The 19,255-nt window shown below is 33.0% G+C and overlaps 1 long non-coding RNA gene across 4 annotated transcripts in view; it reads left to right on the forward strand.

Annotated features, from left to right (window-relative positions):
* Positions 1-2,807: 2,807 nt before the first annotated feature.
* LOC144304018 (uncharacterized) overlaps positions 2,808-19,255 on the forward strand; it is a 228,561-nt gene continuing 212,113 nt past the window's right edge. For 3 of the 4 annotated variants that reach the window (XR_013371014.1, XR_013371011.1, XR_013371012.1), the window contains exons 1-3: positions 2,808-2,903; positions 3,023-3,105; positions 6,674-6,839. This is a non-coding gene — a long non-coding RNA (uncharacterized LOC144304018). Of the gene's footprint in view, positions 2,904-3,022; positions 3,106-6,673; positions 6,840-16,486; positions 18,171-19,255 lie in introns of those variants that run through there. The other variant, XR_013371013.1, reaches the window with a different exon arrangement.

Below are 19,255 nucleotides of genomic sequence, written 5' to 3' on the forward strand. Positions count from 1 at the left end.
TTCTCACCATTATTCTTCCCAATTTTCTACTGCTTGTAACTTTGTTGATTTCTTACATACATATATATATTTTTTAACAAATGTACTGAGATATAATTTATACACAATACACTACATACATTTAAATATTAAGTTTTGATAAATGTGACAGATATACTTCTTTTAAAGATTTATTTATTTTGAGAAAGAGAGGGAGAATAAGCAAGAGGGGCAAAGAGAGAAGGAGAAACTATGCCAAACAGGCTCCACATGCTGAGCATGCAATCCCAAGATCAGGACCTAAGCAGAAACAAAGAATGGGATGCTTAACTAACTATGTCATTCAGGTGCCCTGACAGATATACTTTTTTAATTACCACTAATTTCAAGATATAGAAATTTCTCTCCCAAATTTTTTGTTCCCCTTTGCTATCCATTTCTCATGCCACCTGGCCTCAGACAACTACTGATCTAACTTGTAAATCTAGATCAATTAGCATTTTCTAAAATTTTATGTAAAGTTTATGCTATATAAACTCTTTTTACCTGATGTCTTTCACTTATGTGATTTTAAGATCCATTCATATTGTTGTATATATTAGCAGTTGGTTCCATTTTATATCTGAGTAGTACATTGTTATAAAGATTTACCATGTCTTTATATATGTACCAGCTGATAAGCATTTGGATTGTTCCCAGTTTGGGATATTATAAATAAAGCTGCTATAAATATTGGTGTATAAATCTTTAAATAGATATAATTAAATAAATAAATAGATAGTAAATAAATAAATAATTTTTCTCCCTTTCGGATAAATGCTTTGTAGTAGAATGGATGAGTTCTATGGTAGGTTTATGTTTAATTTCACTAGAAACTGCCAACCTGTTTTTCAAAATAGTTGTACCATTTACAACCTAATCCACAGTATATGAAAGTTTCATGTTTCTACATCCTTACCATCTCTGGGTATTATCAATCTCTTTAATTTTCACCATCTAATGGGTATGTATCTAATTGTGGTTTATATTGAATTTCCATGATGATTAAGGATTTGAGAATATTGGCCATTCATAAATCTTCTTGAAGTATCTTCTCAAAACCTTTGCTCATCTTTGAGTTTATTTTCTTATGATTGAGTTGTAAACACTCTTCATACATTGTAGACAAAAGTTCTTTGTCTAATATAAGTATTATGAACAGGAATCCCTGGGTGGCTCAGTGGTTTAGTGCCTGCCTTTGGCCCAGGGCATAATACTGGAGTCCCAGGATCGAGTCCCACATCAGGCTCCCTGCATGGAGCCTGCTTCTCCCTCTGCCTCTCCCTCTCCCTCTCTCTCTCTCTCTCTCTCTCTGTGTGTGTGTGTGTGTGTCTCATAAATAAATAAATAAAATCTTTAAAAAATAAAAAAAAAATTTTAAATGAGTTGTGAACATCTTTCTCCAGTCTGTGGCTTGCCTTTTTACTTCTTTAATGATATCTTTCAAAGAAAAATTGTTTTAATTTGGATAAAGCCCAGTTTATTATTTTTTTCTCTTATAGATTGTGTTTTATTCCTTGAGCAGAAGGAAAAGGATATCAGATGAAAATTTGGATCTACACATAGGAATGAAGAGCACCAGAAATGATAAATATGTATATTTTCCAACTACAATGGTACATAACTAAAAATCAATAATAATACAAAGCTGGAAAATGTACAATGTAAATATTAATATTTGACATGTAAATATTAAACAACGCACTACTGCACAAGCAATAGACCAAATAAGAAATCAAATGGCAAATCAAATTAAGTTTCAAAACAAAAGAAAAGGAAAATGCAATATTCTAAAACCCAACATCTGCAGCAGAAGCAGATGTTAGAGTGAAACTTATGCTATAAAAGTTTGTATTAAGGAAAAAAGTTCAAATAAGCAACATTTTACTACAAGAACGAGGAAAAAGAGGAAACTTAGCTGAAATTTAGTAGGGGAGTAACAAAAAAATCAGAAATAAATAAAATTGAGACCAGAATAAACAATAACATTGAAAATAATGACCAGTTTTTCCAAACACATAAAACAAAATTGGTTGGAAATGCTTTAACCTCATTAAATAAGAAGAAAAAGAGAGAGGACTTAAAAACCAAATGAGAAATGGAAAACAATACAACAGATAACCACAGAAATACATATTGTGATAACAGATTATTATAAACAATTATATGCTAACAAGTCAGATGACTTAAAAAACAAACAAACAAACAGATAATTCCTAAAAATGCACAAATCCCATTCATTACTTTGACTATATCATACTACTCCTTTTTGGCTTGCCAAGTTTCTGTTGAGAAATCTCTAGGTAGCATTATGGTTTTTCCCTTGTAAATTAATGACTTCTTTTGTCTTCCTGTTTTTAAGATTATTTTCTTTATTACACTATTTTGCAAATTTAATTACAATATGTCTTGGTGTTGGCCTGCTTTTGTTGATTTTGATGGGAGTGTTCTGTGCCTCCTGGATCTGGATGTCCATTTCCTTCCCCATTAGGATAGTTTTCAGCTATTATTTCTTACAATACATTTTCTGCCCCCTTTTCTCTCTCTTCCTTTTCTGGGACTCCTATAATGTGAATGTTATTATATTTGATGGAGTCACTAAGGTATGTAAGTCTATTCTCATGATGCATAATTCTTTTTCTCTTTTATTCAGCTACATTATTTTCCATTATTTTGTCTCCTAGGTGACTAATTCATTCCTCTTCTTTTTCCAGCCTGCTGTTCATTGCATCAAGCCTGTTTCTAATTTCATATATTGCATTCTTCATCTCTGATTCTTTTTTTAGCTCTTTTATCTCTGTTATAAAGGGTCTTACTGTTGTCTTATATTCTTTTCTCAAGCCCAGTGAGAATCCTGATGATTGTTGCATTACATCCTCTATCAGGCATGTTACTTATATTTGTTTCACTTAGATTTCTGGACATGGCCTTATCTTTTTCTCTTTTGGGGATAAATTCCTCCATCTTGGCATTTTGTCTGAGTTTTTGCCTTTTTCTGTGTTAGAAAAGCCAGTTATGGCTCCTGCTTCTGAAAGCAATGGCCTGAGAAAGAAGAGGTCACTTAGTGCCCAGGGCCTGGCACTTTAGGTAAGCGTGCTGTGTGTACTCTGCTATTGTGTTGTGGCTGTTCTGTCCTTCAAGCCAGTCATCTGCAGAGGTTCTCCTTGCCTGCTGTGTGCAGTGTTTGCTCCTTGGCCTGAATGTGGTGAGTTTTAAGGAGTTGTGCTCTGGTCTGTTTATGAAATGAGACCTGACACAGTCTTCTTAAGTTTGTAACATTTTTTATGTGCTTTAACTAGGGGATTCTTCTGTGTATACTTGAAGAAAAAATATATTCTATTTTTCTTAGATGGAATGTTTTATGTATATCTTTTAGGACCATGTATCCTGAAGTATGCTTCATATAAAAAATGTTCTTGTTGAAAATTAACTGAGGGTACTCATTTAAAATACAGCATATCAGAGGGGAGGTGGATGGGGGCATGTTTGAAATAAGTGAAGGGGATTAAAAGTACACTTATCATGATGAGCACTAAGTAATGATACATAGAACTACTGAATCACTATGAAACTAATATAACACTGTGTATTAATTACACTGAAATTGGAATTAAAAATGATAAACATGTTGGTAAATATAAAAGTTTTCCTTGTCTTACTCTTTTTAAAGAGAACTATCAAGTCATATTAGTAATTGGTGGGAGTCCTCGGTACCTTGCCACATGGATTTCTCTGTGCGATTGCTTGAGTGTCCTCACGACATAGCAGCTGGTTTCCCTCAGAGACAGTGAGCTGAGAGTGAGAAGAGGAAGCTGTAATGCCCTTTACGACTTCCTCCAAAAGTCATATATACCTTTACTTTTAGCACATTCTAGTGATTAGATGTAAGTCACAAAATCCACACTTTAGGTGAAGAGAATCTTCTGAAGGAGGAATGTCAAAGAATTTATGGACAAGTTTAAAGACCACAGATATGTGGGTGGTTAAACAGCTAAAAGTAATGAATATCATTTTAGTCATGCAGAATTCAAGGTATTTTTTTTGTAAAAGAAACGAAAACATATTTTGCTTTTAAGAAATTATCCTTTACTCATTAGCTATATATGTTGGGATTATCAGCCAACAGCAAGCCCTTCATTCCCTCCCCAACCCAAAGTGAAAATATGTGACCCAGAGGTCACTGGACAACATTGTCATAAAACCTCTTAATTTTTCGTATCCATCATCTGTGTTTTCTGGTGAATTATTGCTCCATCTCAAGACATAAAAAGATCAGTTTGAGAGTAGGTGCATAAATAATGCTAAGTAATCATGGACTTTTGTGCATCTATTTAGACACATGTCTAATGGAGTGGATTAAAACAAGTGGAGTGGTAAAGAACTTAGATTCTAAGGTGAGACTCCTTTGGGTTGGCAACCTGGACCTGCCACAATAGGGTTGTGTGACCTTGTATGACCTTGTGTAAGTCACTTAAACGTTTCTGTGTTATAGTTTCCTCATGTCTAAAATTGATATTAAAAAAATAGTAACTATCTCACAGGATTGCTATGGATATCAAAAGAATTAAGATATATCATAAGGTATGTTGTACATTCATATTTATATTTATAATTATATTATTTACATGTAGCTACTGGGATGATCTGAATCTGTGGATGTAGGCATTCATGTTCCTACACATGTAAAAAGAGACTCCTTGTAAAATGAAACCCAAACAAAGATAGAATAAAAATTAAAATGTGGTACCAATATCATTGAGCCCCTGAATCCAGCTGTGCCTGAATCCAAACATGGACATTGCTGGTTAGAAGGCCAATAACTTCCCTTCATTTTTGTCTAATATAATTTGCATTTGAAAGAGTCTTGAGAAATCAAGAATGTAAAGCCAGTAGCACTGTGCTTAGCATATAGTAAGTTGCCAGGAATATTGACCACACCATCCCTAGGTATTGTAGTACATGTAGTTTAAATGGGAAAAAAACTGAATATGGTAATAAGCTTTGAATGATGAGTAAGTGGTCCTCTTAGTGTTCAGGTAAATAAACTTTAAAGGGAATAAACTGATATTAAATTCTCATTTATTGGATCATTGCCTGAGAAGATTGTATCTCTGCCCTGAAACAGGAAGGGTAGTTCCAAATGAAGTGAGGTTTGGGTCAGTTGCCCAGAAAAAAGAAATTATCAAAGGAAAATAATAACTTTTAAAACATATACTAAGAGGGGTAGGCACCATAGTAAGTGGATACTAATATAGGGAAATTACAAAAATTTTTACCTTAAAATTTTGCCTAGAAATAGTATGGAGTTTTTGTCTCACCATTTCAAAACTTTCTGATAAATTATGTTGAATCAACTCCCTATCTACCAACTTTCTAAAAATCATATCTTAGCTTTATATCAAAATATTCCTAAAGTTATTTTGCTACACAAAAGAAATGTAATTGAATATCTAACAGCTTAAATTTACTTTTCAAATTATTATTCAATGAAGCAAATTATAACTTTCTATAAAATATATTATTATTTTGTGTGTAAATAGGTATATTCCATATGAGAGGATATAAAGATATATACACTCACATAGATATGTTCTAAGCAAGTAATTTTCTGTCATATATTTCTTGCCAAAACATGTTTTAAAAGTGATATGACAGCTTTTTGATAATTCATTATATGAAGAAAAGGCTAGGAAAGCAATTATATAAGTACCTTCAATTGAAGACTAAGTATTATTCACTTTCTTGTGCTCAATAGGATATATAAAGGTTCTTTTTAATTCAGATCATGGATATTTTTAACAACAAGAAAAACAGTGCCATATTTTCTAGAATTAGAACAGTCCAAAAAAATCACTTGTCACAATATTAGTATCAAAATGTTCTTAATTTTCTAACAAGAAACTAAGAAGTGGTCACAAACACTAATAACGAGGAAAGTAAAATTTAATTAGACTGGCTTTACAGTGACATAAGAAATGCCTATGAGTCCACTGCATCTTATACAATTAAGCTATATGTGAAATGTGACCAAAATTAACCATAAATTTTGAAATATAAATTGTTGAACACATCTAAAAATAAGGAATGTTTCAAAATATTGATTGGCAAAAATATCTTGAAATTTGACAGATAATCAATTCAATTTTTTATTATTCGCTCAAATGTGTATGGCTCATGCCACAATTTCATTGATGTTACCTGTTTAAAAGCACATAATCACATAATATATTGATAGCAAGTTATTGTGAAATGTTTGTAGACACAGCCTGGTGCTGGAGTGTCACATTCTTCAGAACTTCATGGCAAATTCAAAACAAATATTTTAAGTTAACAATTTCTGGGAATTAGAATTACTTGCCAATTTTCACCACATATGCTAATTACTCTTTACACATTCATGCCATGGGACCTGTTCTGGAATTCCAAGCCACATAAGTTTAGCAGGCTCATTTTGGGCCACTGTTGTAAATTTGGAATTTAGAATACTTAATAAGCAAGAGGGATTTAAAGGAGAGAAAAAAAGAAATGACCCCTTTTTTTCTGAGGTTGAAGAAAGCATATCATGCAGAAGAGAACCGGATGCAACCACAGTGAGAATTGACTTATATTCATGCCACATGCTACTATTTTCGATTTCACTGCTGTTTTTTCTCAGTGCAAATAGTTCACACTCTTGGCCTCATGTTGAGCAACACACCTGGTAGCAGGAAGAAGACCTTGAAGCAGATGATCTGCTACACTGCTCATAGCACTTGCTCTGTGGGGAAGCTGTGCTCATTTTGAATTCTGCTGTGGATGAGAAGACAAACCAATAACCTGTGGTAAGTTGAAACACACACAAAATTAACCTTGATAGGCCAATAATGGAGAAACCAATCAAAAGACAACACATTAGCCAGTACACTAACTCTGATTGATTCACCGTGCTTTTCTCTAACAAGGCATTTATGGTTCTTGTTAAGGTAACTGACTTGCATGCTTTCTTCTAGATTCATACGCTTATAGAGCTAGTCTCTTTTTAAAGATATTTTACATTTTCTTTTGCAAATGTCACTTTTATAGTCTTCTATGAACTCTTATGGAATCCCTATGTTTCTACCTACTTCTTCATAATTATTTAACTTTTGAACTATTGTAATCATTAATAATCACCATCATATTAGTGGATAATAGCCCCTGATACTGCTGTTTTTGTTATTAATATTATCATTATTTTCTCAATTAATGGCCAGTATCAAAGAACCATCTCAGTGTATCCTAAAATAACTATCCTATTCTTTAATAGGATGACAGATGGAGAATCAGAATATGAATTATAGTTTTTAATAATAAAGGAATGGCAGTGATAGTATTTTCTGTTTTGAATGATATATTAATTGCATATTTAAATGACTAATACATTCTGTATTAAGGCTAAAATTTATTTGACAAACATACATTGCAATTATCATGTATGGGCATAATTATAAATGCTTTAAAAATTAATTCACTTCATCCCATAACAATCTTTTAAGATACATTGTTATTATCATAATTTTAGAGTTCAGGAGACAGTGTGCCAAGGTAACACTGATTAAAATGATAAAATAGGGATTTGAACCCATAACGTCTGGTTGCAGAGTCTCTTAAACACTGTGCTATGTTGTCAAAAAAATAATAAAATAAAAGAGAGCAGAGGAAGGGGATTTTGTAAGAGGATGGTTATGGTAATATTTTTTTGATTCTCATAAACATGGAGCAATAGATAGTAAGACATATAAAACAGCTAAGTATATCCAAAAATTCATAAGCAATATTTACAGCAAAGCAAGGTGACAAGGTATCCCTGTAAACTTCAAAATACAGTTGCTTGAGGATAACCACCAATGACCACAAGACCCATATTATATCAGCTTCTGTGCAAGGAAGCAGAGAAAAGCAACATGATGTCAGACAGAAGTAAGAAAAGGAGAAGCCCAAAATATGTAACACCGCCAGACAGTGGTAGTGCCATTTTAAAAAGGTAGCTGAAACTAATTATGTTCTCACCAAAACCAATATGAGATGGGTTGAGGGGGTCATAGTAAAAATCATCTAAAAAGGCAAAAGCAGTTTGGCCCCTGGGAAATCTCAAAAGTGACAGTTAGGTCTCCTAAGCTAAGGAGAAACTGCCTGGAGGTGAAATCAAAATTGAGCAAGACAATTATAATAGAGATGAAAGAAAGAAAACTTTCAGAGAAAAGTAAAGAAGGAAACAGAACCAGGAAATCTTAGAAAACAAGCTTCTATAGTTTTGGTGTTAGATAAAAATAGGGAAGAAGGGATTGAGAGAAGTTTAGGAACTCTTCCAAACCTCCTGCTAAAAGTTCAGAAAAAAATAATTTCACATCACATTAGGAAATAAGTATTGAGGTAAAATTCCATACAAAATTCTTATATGAAAGCATGCCAAAAGATTTGTGCAGATGAACTATTATATTCTAGTTTAAGATGAGCTAATGTACATTAAAAATTACCTAAACCATGAAAAACACATCAAAATAAACATGAAAGAAAATCTCAAATATATTGATAGAATTCAAGAAAAAAAATAGAAGAAACCATCTTTTCAGAAATAAAGAATGAATTAGAGAAACATAAGCAAAAATAAACATAGCAGTTTACACTTAGAAGGAGACATAGAAGATAAAGAAGTGAAAATTTTAAAAATTCAGAAGTAAATGAAAGGTTAAGAAGAGAGAGAAAGTGACAAATATTGAAGATAAGCAAAGAAAATCCAAGAAGGAAGGCCCAACAAACATTAATAGCAGCACAAAGAATGGAGGAAGAGGAGGAGGGAAAAACACTAAAAATACCAATTTGGGAAAATTCCTTACATAAAGAAGCATTAAAATTATATATTGAAACATTACCACATACATGGGAGTATGGTCCCAAAGTAAACAATGCCAAGAAAAACTTGGCTTCGCCAATAGTAAGCCTGTGGATATCTGTAGATCTGGGTAAGACTAAATAATTGTTAAAATGGAGGGAGGGGGCACCTGGGTGGCTCAGTTGGTTAAGTGTCAGAGTCTTGATTTCAGCTCAGGTCATTATCTCTCAGGGTTGTGAGATCAAACCCAGGTTGGGCTCTGTGTTCAGCAGGAAGTCTGCTGGAAATTCTCTCTTTCCCTGTCATTTTGTCCTTCCCCCTGCCAAATAAATTAAAAACCTCTTTAAAAATTTTCTGAAATGGAGGGAGTATTGTTTGAACGCTATTATATATTCAGATTTCTTAAAATCATGAAATAAATGAGGAGAGTTTTTATGAAAAAAATTTTTTAACTATTCTCATTAATTATATTGGAGGTGGTAGCATTAATATTCAGATTATTGGATATCTAATGTATAAAGCAAATAGGTAATTATGAGTTATTCAAACTATATCATCATTTGGATACTGAATGAATATTTTTTGATTGGAAGAAAGGAGATATAAACATAATATAGAAGAGTTAAGTTAAAAAAAATCCTGTAGAACTACATTTGAATTAGAAATATATATATGAACTCTTGTTATTATGATATTCATTTCTATTGTGCTTTGCTGACTGCATAGTTCTGGAATGCAATCCAGTTACAATGAGCATTCCTAATTCCCAGATTGGAGTTTTTAATTTCCCTTTAGCACTGAACAAAATCGGGGTTTCATGGAGAAATAGCTGATTCCAAGCCTGGAGCAGGAAATGAACAGAATGAAAGTAAAATACCTCCATATCAGACATCAAGGAAGCCTTCAAAGACTATTACAGTCATGTCAAAATGATTCAAGAGCCAATTTGAAGAGGTTCTCATTGGCAATGATAGCATACATTTATTCATAATATATTAAAAACGTCATTGGTTCTGGGCTGAAGCCTTTATTTGTTGGTACAAGACTCCAGTGTTTTTCCTGTCTCAGGTGTGGAAGCCCATACAGAAAAAGGGACCAGAAACTCAAAGTAGTTTGCAGTGCTGAGCCCCCTACATAGACAGCAGCTCTTCTGGAGAGTCCCACAGTCCTGGGATGGACTTCATGAGAATGAAAAATAACTTTTGTTAAACTACTGAAAAAAAAAGTAATTGGTTAATGTTGAAGGATTATAGGGAACCAACTATCTTGCAAATAAAAGGATGAACTCAAGCATTTATCATGGCTTTCCAGTTTGAATATTCCAAGGATAACCAAATAGTGTCTTTTTCTAAAAGCACTTAATTAATAAATAAACAGACTGAGAATATGACTTTATTTTGCAACCTCCAATGAATTAATGGACCTACACATTAAGGATAACTTCTGATGACATCACAAAAAAGACACATGCAGACACAGGTATACTAACTCCAAAATCTAAATCATCAGATACTCTACAGAGCAAATACCCAGCATTCTTCAACAGACTATGGATGACTTAAAAGATAGCAAAATTACTAAATTATGTTAGCTAGGGATTCTCACATGGACATAACATTATAAAGGAGTGCAAGGATGTGGTAACCAGGATAATGATCAGTTGGGGAAGAAAGGAGGGGATTAGAACTGGTATAGGCATCATGGAGAGGTCTCTGAGTTCTATATATTGACTTAAATTGTAGTTACAAAAGTGTCCATCTTAAAATATCTCATTGAACCATACATTTGCTTCGTGTGTTTTTCTGCATCTGCATTTTATTTTCTAGTAAAAAAGATAAAAGTGATAACTGATTTATCTTTTATGAAACATTTACTTGGATATTAGCATATACTATATCTTCCAAGTATAGCTTTTAAGTCAAAATATCTACTTCTTACTTTAAATCTCTGTTTGGGACACAAGAATTCATCAATTTTCCAAACATCAGAAAGTCATTGCAGATGTCATGCTTCTCTCCTGTTAAAACCACTTTGGGCAATCTGCTTTAACTTCCCCATACATCCCTTTCTTGCAGTGCCTGCCTGGGTTGGTAGACCACACACTCTTGATTTCAGGGTCATGAATTCAAGCCCCATGTTGGGCATGGAGCCTACTTAAAAAAAAAGGCAACATAACTTTCCCATATATCGCTATCTTGTAAATCCCATCACCAATGCCCTCTTTCAGTCTTAATACTACTCTTTTGTATAGCAGAGATTATCTGCTATATGATCTTCTATTTCATCCTCCATTATGCTACCAAGGTATTATTTCAAAAATTATCAGTTGAGCTATAATGATTCCTGACTAGGATGTCAAATATAATTTAAGAAAATCAGATGTAAGAATATAGGTTTTGCTTCTTTACAGAAATTAAATTCAATAATACACTTCAGTAAATGTTCAATTAGCATTATTTTAAAGCAAGTTTGAGTCTATTATTAGATGAAGTTATAGAACTGGATTAATAAAACAAAGTTCTGATGTTTCAAGGAAAACAGAATGATATTTTTCAAATCACAAATACTCGCTACCATTGAAGTTTACATTGGAATTTGTCACCTTAGAAGCTGACTACCTAGGCTGTTGGAAGGAAGATAGGTAGGAAAATGGGCAGAATGGATACAGAGGAGGGGGAGATATCAGCTTCCAGTTATGGAATGGGTAGGTCTCAAGAGTGGGGAGCACAGCATGGGGAATATAGTTAACAATACAATGGCATTGTGGTGACAGATAGTAGCTACACTGTGGTGAGCATAGCATAGTGGATGGAGATGTTGAATTGCTATCTTGTATGCTTGAAACTAATGTTACATTGTGCCAACTATACTCCTATAAAAATAGGAAGGAAGAAAGGGAAAGAGGGAGAAAGGAGGGAAGGAAGGAAGAAATGAAGTTGACCACCTAATTAGGCTAAGTACACTATAATTGTTGGATTATCCAAAAGATGAATCTTTAGGTTTATCCAGTCAGAGTAAGTTCATAGCAGCTTGCAGAGACTCTTATTTTTAAGATGGTCAGGAGAGTTACAGATGAGACTTTGACAGAGTCATAAACATTGCATTTTCAATCTGGAAAACACTTTAGGAGCCTCATAGTCCTGTTTCATAAACACAGACATTTAAGCAGAGAGATCAAGGATATGCCCAAAGTCCTAGTAATAGAGGTGACAAATAAAAGAAACCAGGTTGCTCAGTTCCCAATCCATTGTTCTTTCCTCTTAGGTATCAATAAAATAGAGGAGCTCAGAGACATTGCTAGAAAAAATAAGCACTTTCAAGAGCAAAAGCAAACTTACCTTTGCCCAGAGAAGCCTTCCCAACCACATAATACATGGGATGTGTGAGGAAAGAGCAGAAGGGACTCCCTGCTTAGTTCAATCCCAGCCCTAGTATTGATGCACTTTAGGGTAGCAAGAGGTTTCTATCAGCCACTGAACTATTCAATAAGTATATTATTAACTCAAATAGTTCATCAACATTAATTTTATTAGATTACAATATGAGTTACATAGTTTTCATAGAATGAGTCAATAAAAAGTTTGAAACATAGTTCCCATAAAAATGTATATTTAAAAAATATCTGCCTGGAGTGCCTGGGTGGTTCAGTCAATTAAATATCTGACTCTTGATTTTGGCTCAGGTCATGATTCCTGGTCATGAGGTTGAGCCCCATGTGGAACTCTGTGCTAAGCACAGAGTCTGCTTAAGATTCTCTCTCTCCTCCTGCTGCCCCTCTCCCCTGCTCATACACACACTCTCTCATAAAAAAAAAAAAAAAAAAAAAAAAAAACGAAAGAAAGAAGAAAAATCCGTTTTAAGAAAGCAGAGGGATTTGAAAAATATTAAAATATTATACAGAATAACTTCTAACTGATCAAGAAGGAAAAATATGAATAAAAATTATAACTATCAACATAGATATTAAGAAAAGGATATCTAGAGGTGTCTTGGTGGCTCAGTTAAGCAGCAGTTAAGACTGCTGACTTTAGCTCAGATCATGACACGTTGTCGAGTCAGGATTTGCATTTAGCATGGAGCTTGCTTAAGATTCTCTCTTTAGGGACACCTGGGTTGGCTTGGTTAAGCATCTGCCCTTGTCTTAGGTTGTGATCCCAGGATCCTGGGATCAAGCCCTATATCGGGCTTCCTGCTTAGTGGGGAAGCTTCCTCTCTCTCTCTCTGCCCCTCCCCCTGTTCATGCTCTCTCTCTCTCTCTCTCTCTCAAATAAAAAAAATAAAAACCTAAAAAAAAATATATATGTATATATATGTTTATATGTGTGTATATATCTATCTATATCTATATCTATATCTATATCTATATCTATATCTATATCTATATATATCAGTCCCCTAACTTTCTGTAACATGGAGAAATTAAATAAAGGTAGTGTTTCATCCAGTTTTTTATCTTTGATGTGAAGATTACATAGAGGAAAATTCTATATTTAAGGTTTTTTTTTTAAGATTTATTTCTTTATTGGGGAAGCGAGCGGCAAAAGGAGAGAATATTGAAGCAGAATCCCTGCTGAGTGCAGAACACATGTGGGGCTTGACCTCATGACCCATGAGATCATGACCTAAGCTGAAACCAAGAGCCAGATGCTCAACTGACTGAGCCACCCAAGTGCCCTATTTAACCAATAATAAAAAATAGTATAAGTTGCAGCAAAACTTAGGTTTTCGATATGAGAGTAACTAGTTTATACTTTCTTTCATTCCATAAAAGCAGCATTTCCTTTACATTTTTTCTCTGAAAATAAGATTTTTCTATTTAAAGTAAATTAAAATTACCTATGTTCCAACTTTAGAAATCCATCAGGGCAAATGCAGTCCAGAATTTGGTCATAAGGAATTACATTTTAAGTGTTAGGTATATGTACCAAATCAAGATGTAGAAACAAAAGGCATAATTTCAAATGGGAAATCTGAATTTCCAATAAGAAACTGAGATTTCTTCACTAGAAAATGTTTCTCTTAAATTCTGTGGCTAACATATGCTATAGGCTTACATTAAACAAAAGAAAATGTGTATTAAACATTAAAGAGTGACAGATGTATTCAAATAAAAGGAATAGTTTGTAATTTCATACTATTTTTCATTTCTTTTTGAATATTTGAAGTAAAAGTGAAAAGAGTAAAAAGGGAGAAGATTGTACAAAATAAGTGTTCTTTTGTTAAGTCTCTTTCTTAGCATATCTTAATTATTCTTTCCATAGAATCTTACTTATATTCTGATTAAAATTTCATTATTGCCAAGTATGTCAGAACAGGTGATAATGATAAATTTCATTATTTCCTAGTGTATGCACATTAAATTAGCTAACCATATTCGAGTATGCTTTTTATTAGATAAATAGGGAATATTGAAAATGAGGGAGAAAGCCCTCTAGACAATTGAAATGTTTCCTTTAAATTCATTAATACTAAAGGTCTTTTCTTCCACTACCTGATATGTCTCAAAAAATTCATTCTTTATTTTGAGTAATCACACCAAAGTGGCAATTCAATGATATAGTATTTGGAAAATTTTAAAGGACATTGTTTTAAAAAATGTTCACTCTCTTTGTTACTAATGTCAGTGTGTCTGGATTGCCAAAAGAGTTTTTTAAAAAGCTGACAATCTAACAATGTAATTATTTTCATTGTCATCTCAATAAAGAATTCATCTAGCTGTCTGACTTTGAGCAATTCATGTGGCTTTAGCTGTAAAATAACTTTTTAAGAAATAAATTGAGGGGCTCATCCATCAAATCTCTAATCACTTCTTTTCTTTTAGAGCGCTTTAGATACTATAAGGGCAGTGATGCTGGGAAGCTAGAAGGCAAGGATTTCTTTATTTCATTTCCCAGTGGATTCTTAGAATGTCAATAATATTTATTTTAAGATAACACTTTGGTTTTTGTTACCTCGGCTTTGTGTTACTTTAAAATCAGCTATTTGATGAATATATAGGATATAATATAATTGGCATATTCATGCCAAAGAATAAAATGTGTTCTGTTCCTAAAGTAAAGGATTCTGATAAATTTATAAAAGAATATTAATTTTATTTGTGAGATATCCTTTATTTTTATTTGCTATGATTTTTATATGAATAGATAGGTAACACTAGGTCCTGGGGTTGGGCATTTAAATAAGTATGATCTTCTTTTTAAACATCTTAGCAAGACATCAGAGCTACAACAGAGACCTTGACAGTTACAACCACCAATGACTTCCCCTGACATTGAACAAGAATAAAACAGATGCTTCAGTGTACCATATAGCATTGCTCTGCTGCTTTAAAATCACAGTCCAATAGCTGTCTAATTACTCATTCATTTTACTGTTTACAAAATAATCCCAATATTTCTATCCTCCTCTATACTAAACATTTTTAATATAGAACAAATCCAACATTAAGATGGAAAATAAATGTATTTTATGTATTTCTCCTAATATAAGCAATTGATTTTACAATAGAAATGTTATGGCAGGCTGAAATTATATTTCAACATAAATATTAACCAGTAATCCTTTGTTAAAATGTATTTTAGGAACTGGGAAGTAAAATGTATGGGAAATGGGAAAGGAACTGAGTTTAATTAACCAGCAAATTAGTCATTTCAAATATATAATTTAATAATTTCCAAATATGCAAAATGTCTAAACACAGGAAGATTAGACCACTATACCCATCTCTACCAAAGAAAAAGACTAAATGAAGTGGGCTCAAAATGTAGCATGAACAATTTAAGTAGGAAACATAACTATTGAGGGGTTTGGGCTGGGAGAAGTATGAAACTCTCTTCATAGGCTTTAGCAGAGGCTTCTCTTTATAAGTTACAGCTGGATCTCTTTATCTCAATGATTTCTTTCTTTTGGCTGTGGCTTCTAGACAATATTGAGAATCTCTTCATCAAGAGATAACACTTACTATGTAGTCATATGTGGAAATAGTCTCTTAAGGACCTGTTTCTTTTTATTGGCAACTTTACCACCTACTATAGACTATTACACAGAGTAACACACAATTACTGTTAGCTAATGAAGAAATCAATCCAAATAACGTGTTCTATAAAACATCAGGCCAAGGGAAGACAGAGTATCACAGTGGTTAACAACATGGTATCCGGAGTTGCAGTTAGGATTAAAATCCTGACTCCTCCATTTACCAGCTGTATGATCCCAGGCAAGTAATTTTATCTTGCTATGCCACACTTCCCTCATCTCTAAAATGGGATATCAATACTTAGGTAAAAATTAAATATTTACATTAGGATACTGAAAGGAAACAGTAAAGAAACAAATAGAATGAGTTAAATCAGTCACAGTGAACTTGTGAGAAATGTGTATTAAGACAAAAGCATTAAAATATATGGCATAATGATAGAAGATTCTAGCCAGTTTCATCATAATTATTTCACTTCTAACCAATTTCCCATCTGATCCTCAGCTTATCATTTGACATTTTACAACCTTGACTTTCTTTATATGTGGGAAAGAATCTACCTATTAGCTCACACTTTAAAGCTGCACTTATAGTATCTCTTATGTATCAATCATTTAAGCCCATTTTCATATATTTTTCAGGTTTTTAAGAAAATTTTGCAGCATTTAAATACGGTATAAGGCGCAAAAGCAACACTTGGTAACAAGCTATCCATAAGAACCAAATCCTCAGAGACTCGTCAGATGTCCAGATAGTGATTTTTCTTCAGTGACAGCAAAACCCCCGGCTAAGCCACTGCATGTCTCTGGGGAAGGCAGTGTCTGGCAGGGATCTGACCGAAGGTTTGTCAGGAAGAGCAGATGGGCAGGAGGATGCTTCACAAGGAGGACTCCTCTGTGCTTTGCACACGTATCCATGTAGCATATCCTCACTACTACAATCAGACCAACATGATGGTGGTAGTGGCTTCCGTTCAAAGAACAGCTTCAGGAGTCAAATTATTACAAGGACTCATTAAATGTCTCTAACTCTCAGGAACATAGAAAATACAATTATCACTCTTTCCTTCTCTCCCTCAAAAAAAAGGTGAACCATGTGACATGGCTATGAAAATCCCAAAATAATCATTTGAAGGATATAGGTCACTTCAAATAACTCATCTATATCTTTTGAAAGATTTTCCTATAGCCAAAATATTGGAATGTACGCAGAGACACAGCAGGAATTACTAACAATATTGATAAGATTTTAAAATTATGAACCTTAAGAATGTTTATAATAGCAGCTAATAGCAGTTAATAAGGATCAAAGCAAGATATATACTAACCTACTGATTTGTTTTTGGCAACAATTTGTCATTTAAGTGACTGTTAGTAAATCTAAATTATGTAAAATTTTTGATGAATATCTTAGGATGGCAGAAATATGTCACAGTCAACTTATTTGCTTTGCTTCCAGGTAGACTTAACTATCACTTTTTATTGACTTATCATGATTACTTTCCACTAACTTATTTTTTACTATTTAAATTAAAAAATAGAATGAAATGAAAATCCCATAATAAAAATTACTTCCCATTTTGAGATTTATGTTCAGACATAAAATCTTTAATTTCCATCAAAAATACGTTAGTTAATTTTAGGAACTTATGACCACTATCTTCCTATCTTTTTCTTTTCAAGAATAAACTCTATTATAATCTGAGTAAAAATCTATATCAACTTATTGCTTCAGAATTTATTCTATTCCTACTATCAAGGTCAGCAAGACTGACTTTAGGCAATTCAGTTCAACATTCTCTGCTGAGCATAATTCAACTATGGATAAGGAGAAATCAACTATGATCTTAGAGAAAAAAAAATGTCAAGAAAAGGCTTTTGATTTCTTATGATAAAAATGTGCTTTAAAAAAAGTTTTAGTCTCCTTCCTTTATAGTTAACTCAGACTTAAATTTGTTATAGTCTTCTATTCAATTACTATAAGAATTTTTTCCCTTCAAATATTTCCTGCAAACCTATTTCTGAGTCCACTGCAACCACAGAGAAGGAATGACTAAAGTTGCTGTTGAGTAAAAGAAAAGGGAAAAATAAGCATAGAATGACCACTGAACTTTTAATAGAGGCCAGGCACTCAGCTGAGTGTTTCTTTCCAAACCATATAAAAAAAATCTCCATCTGTTTTAGAAAACATGGAGGTAAATTGCATGAAATTGAGAGGTTGAGACTAGGCAAGAGATAAAATAATAGGAAATGATCGATTACTCTTCCTTGTTAAGTAAACAACAACAAAGAAACCATCAAGGTCATCTCTTTATTTAAGGTTACATTTTATCTATAATTGGCATTTATTGGTACTCTCTTGATTATAAATTGCCTTATAAATTTGCTTTCTGAGAAACACAATCCTTGGAGAATGTATTTGTCTTTAAAAAACAAAAAAGCAAAAAAACAAAAAGATGGGAACACTGAAAATTGTCCTTCGGGAAACCATTAGAGCTCACAAGAAGGAAACAAGCAAATAGCCCCATCAACTGTCCATGTATATGTTGCTGTTCATCTTCCTAAGGGGGAAATATTTTTTAAGTGTTATATCAGAATCGAAGATGAAATCATTTTCAAATTCTGGGAAAATAAGAGTGTTTGCATAAATTGTTTGCGTATTTTTAATGAATGCGTGTATTTCAGTACAATTATGCATCCTAACCTACTGCTACTTGGTGCTCCTTGCACACTTTGGAGATATCCTCATCACAGGTCTTGCAAGTGTTCTACAATCTAAATATAAAGGTTTCAAATAATTTTTGAATGGCAATCTTCAGCTGTATACACTAAGCACCCACAAAAAACCACACATCTCAGAACATTTGATAAATGATTATTGTTCTTGTATACAAAAATTTATTTTTAGTATCTCCTGACTTAACTTGTTGGGTCAACACTAAAATGTATTTGGCTCAACTTAGCTTTCATTTGAAGAAGTAACTTTAACTGAGTATCTTTTAAAAAAGACGAAAATTTGAAAGAGGGAGCATAAATTAGAGGAAAAAAAGGAAAGAAAAAAACAGAGATCCTCATACACATAATTAGGGAAACACGCTACACAAATATATACACAGATTTCAGTTTCTCTAGATATTATGATCCTTAAAATTTTTCATGTTTCTCTTTATCAGCAGTTAAAAAGGTAGATAATATCTAAAGAATATACAGATAAATAGTTTTAGATTTTAATTAGGTTAGAATCAACAAAAATAGCGTAAAAACTTTTATACCAAATAAATTCATTCATTATAAATGTTTTGGCTCCATATAGCCAAGATACTAATATTGGCTTTAGATGGCGAAATAAACAACTTGTGAACAAGAACTCCAGGGAACATATTTATGGGGTGGGGGGCAAAGAATTACGTA

This window comes from Canis aureus, chromosome 33, assembly GCF_053574225.1.
Source record: "Canis aureus isolate CA01 chromosome 33, VMU_Caureus_v.1.0, whole genome shotgun sequence".
Classification (NCBI taxonomy): Eukaryota; Metazoa; Chordata; class Mammalia; order Carnivora; family Canidae; genus Canis; species Canis aureus.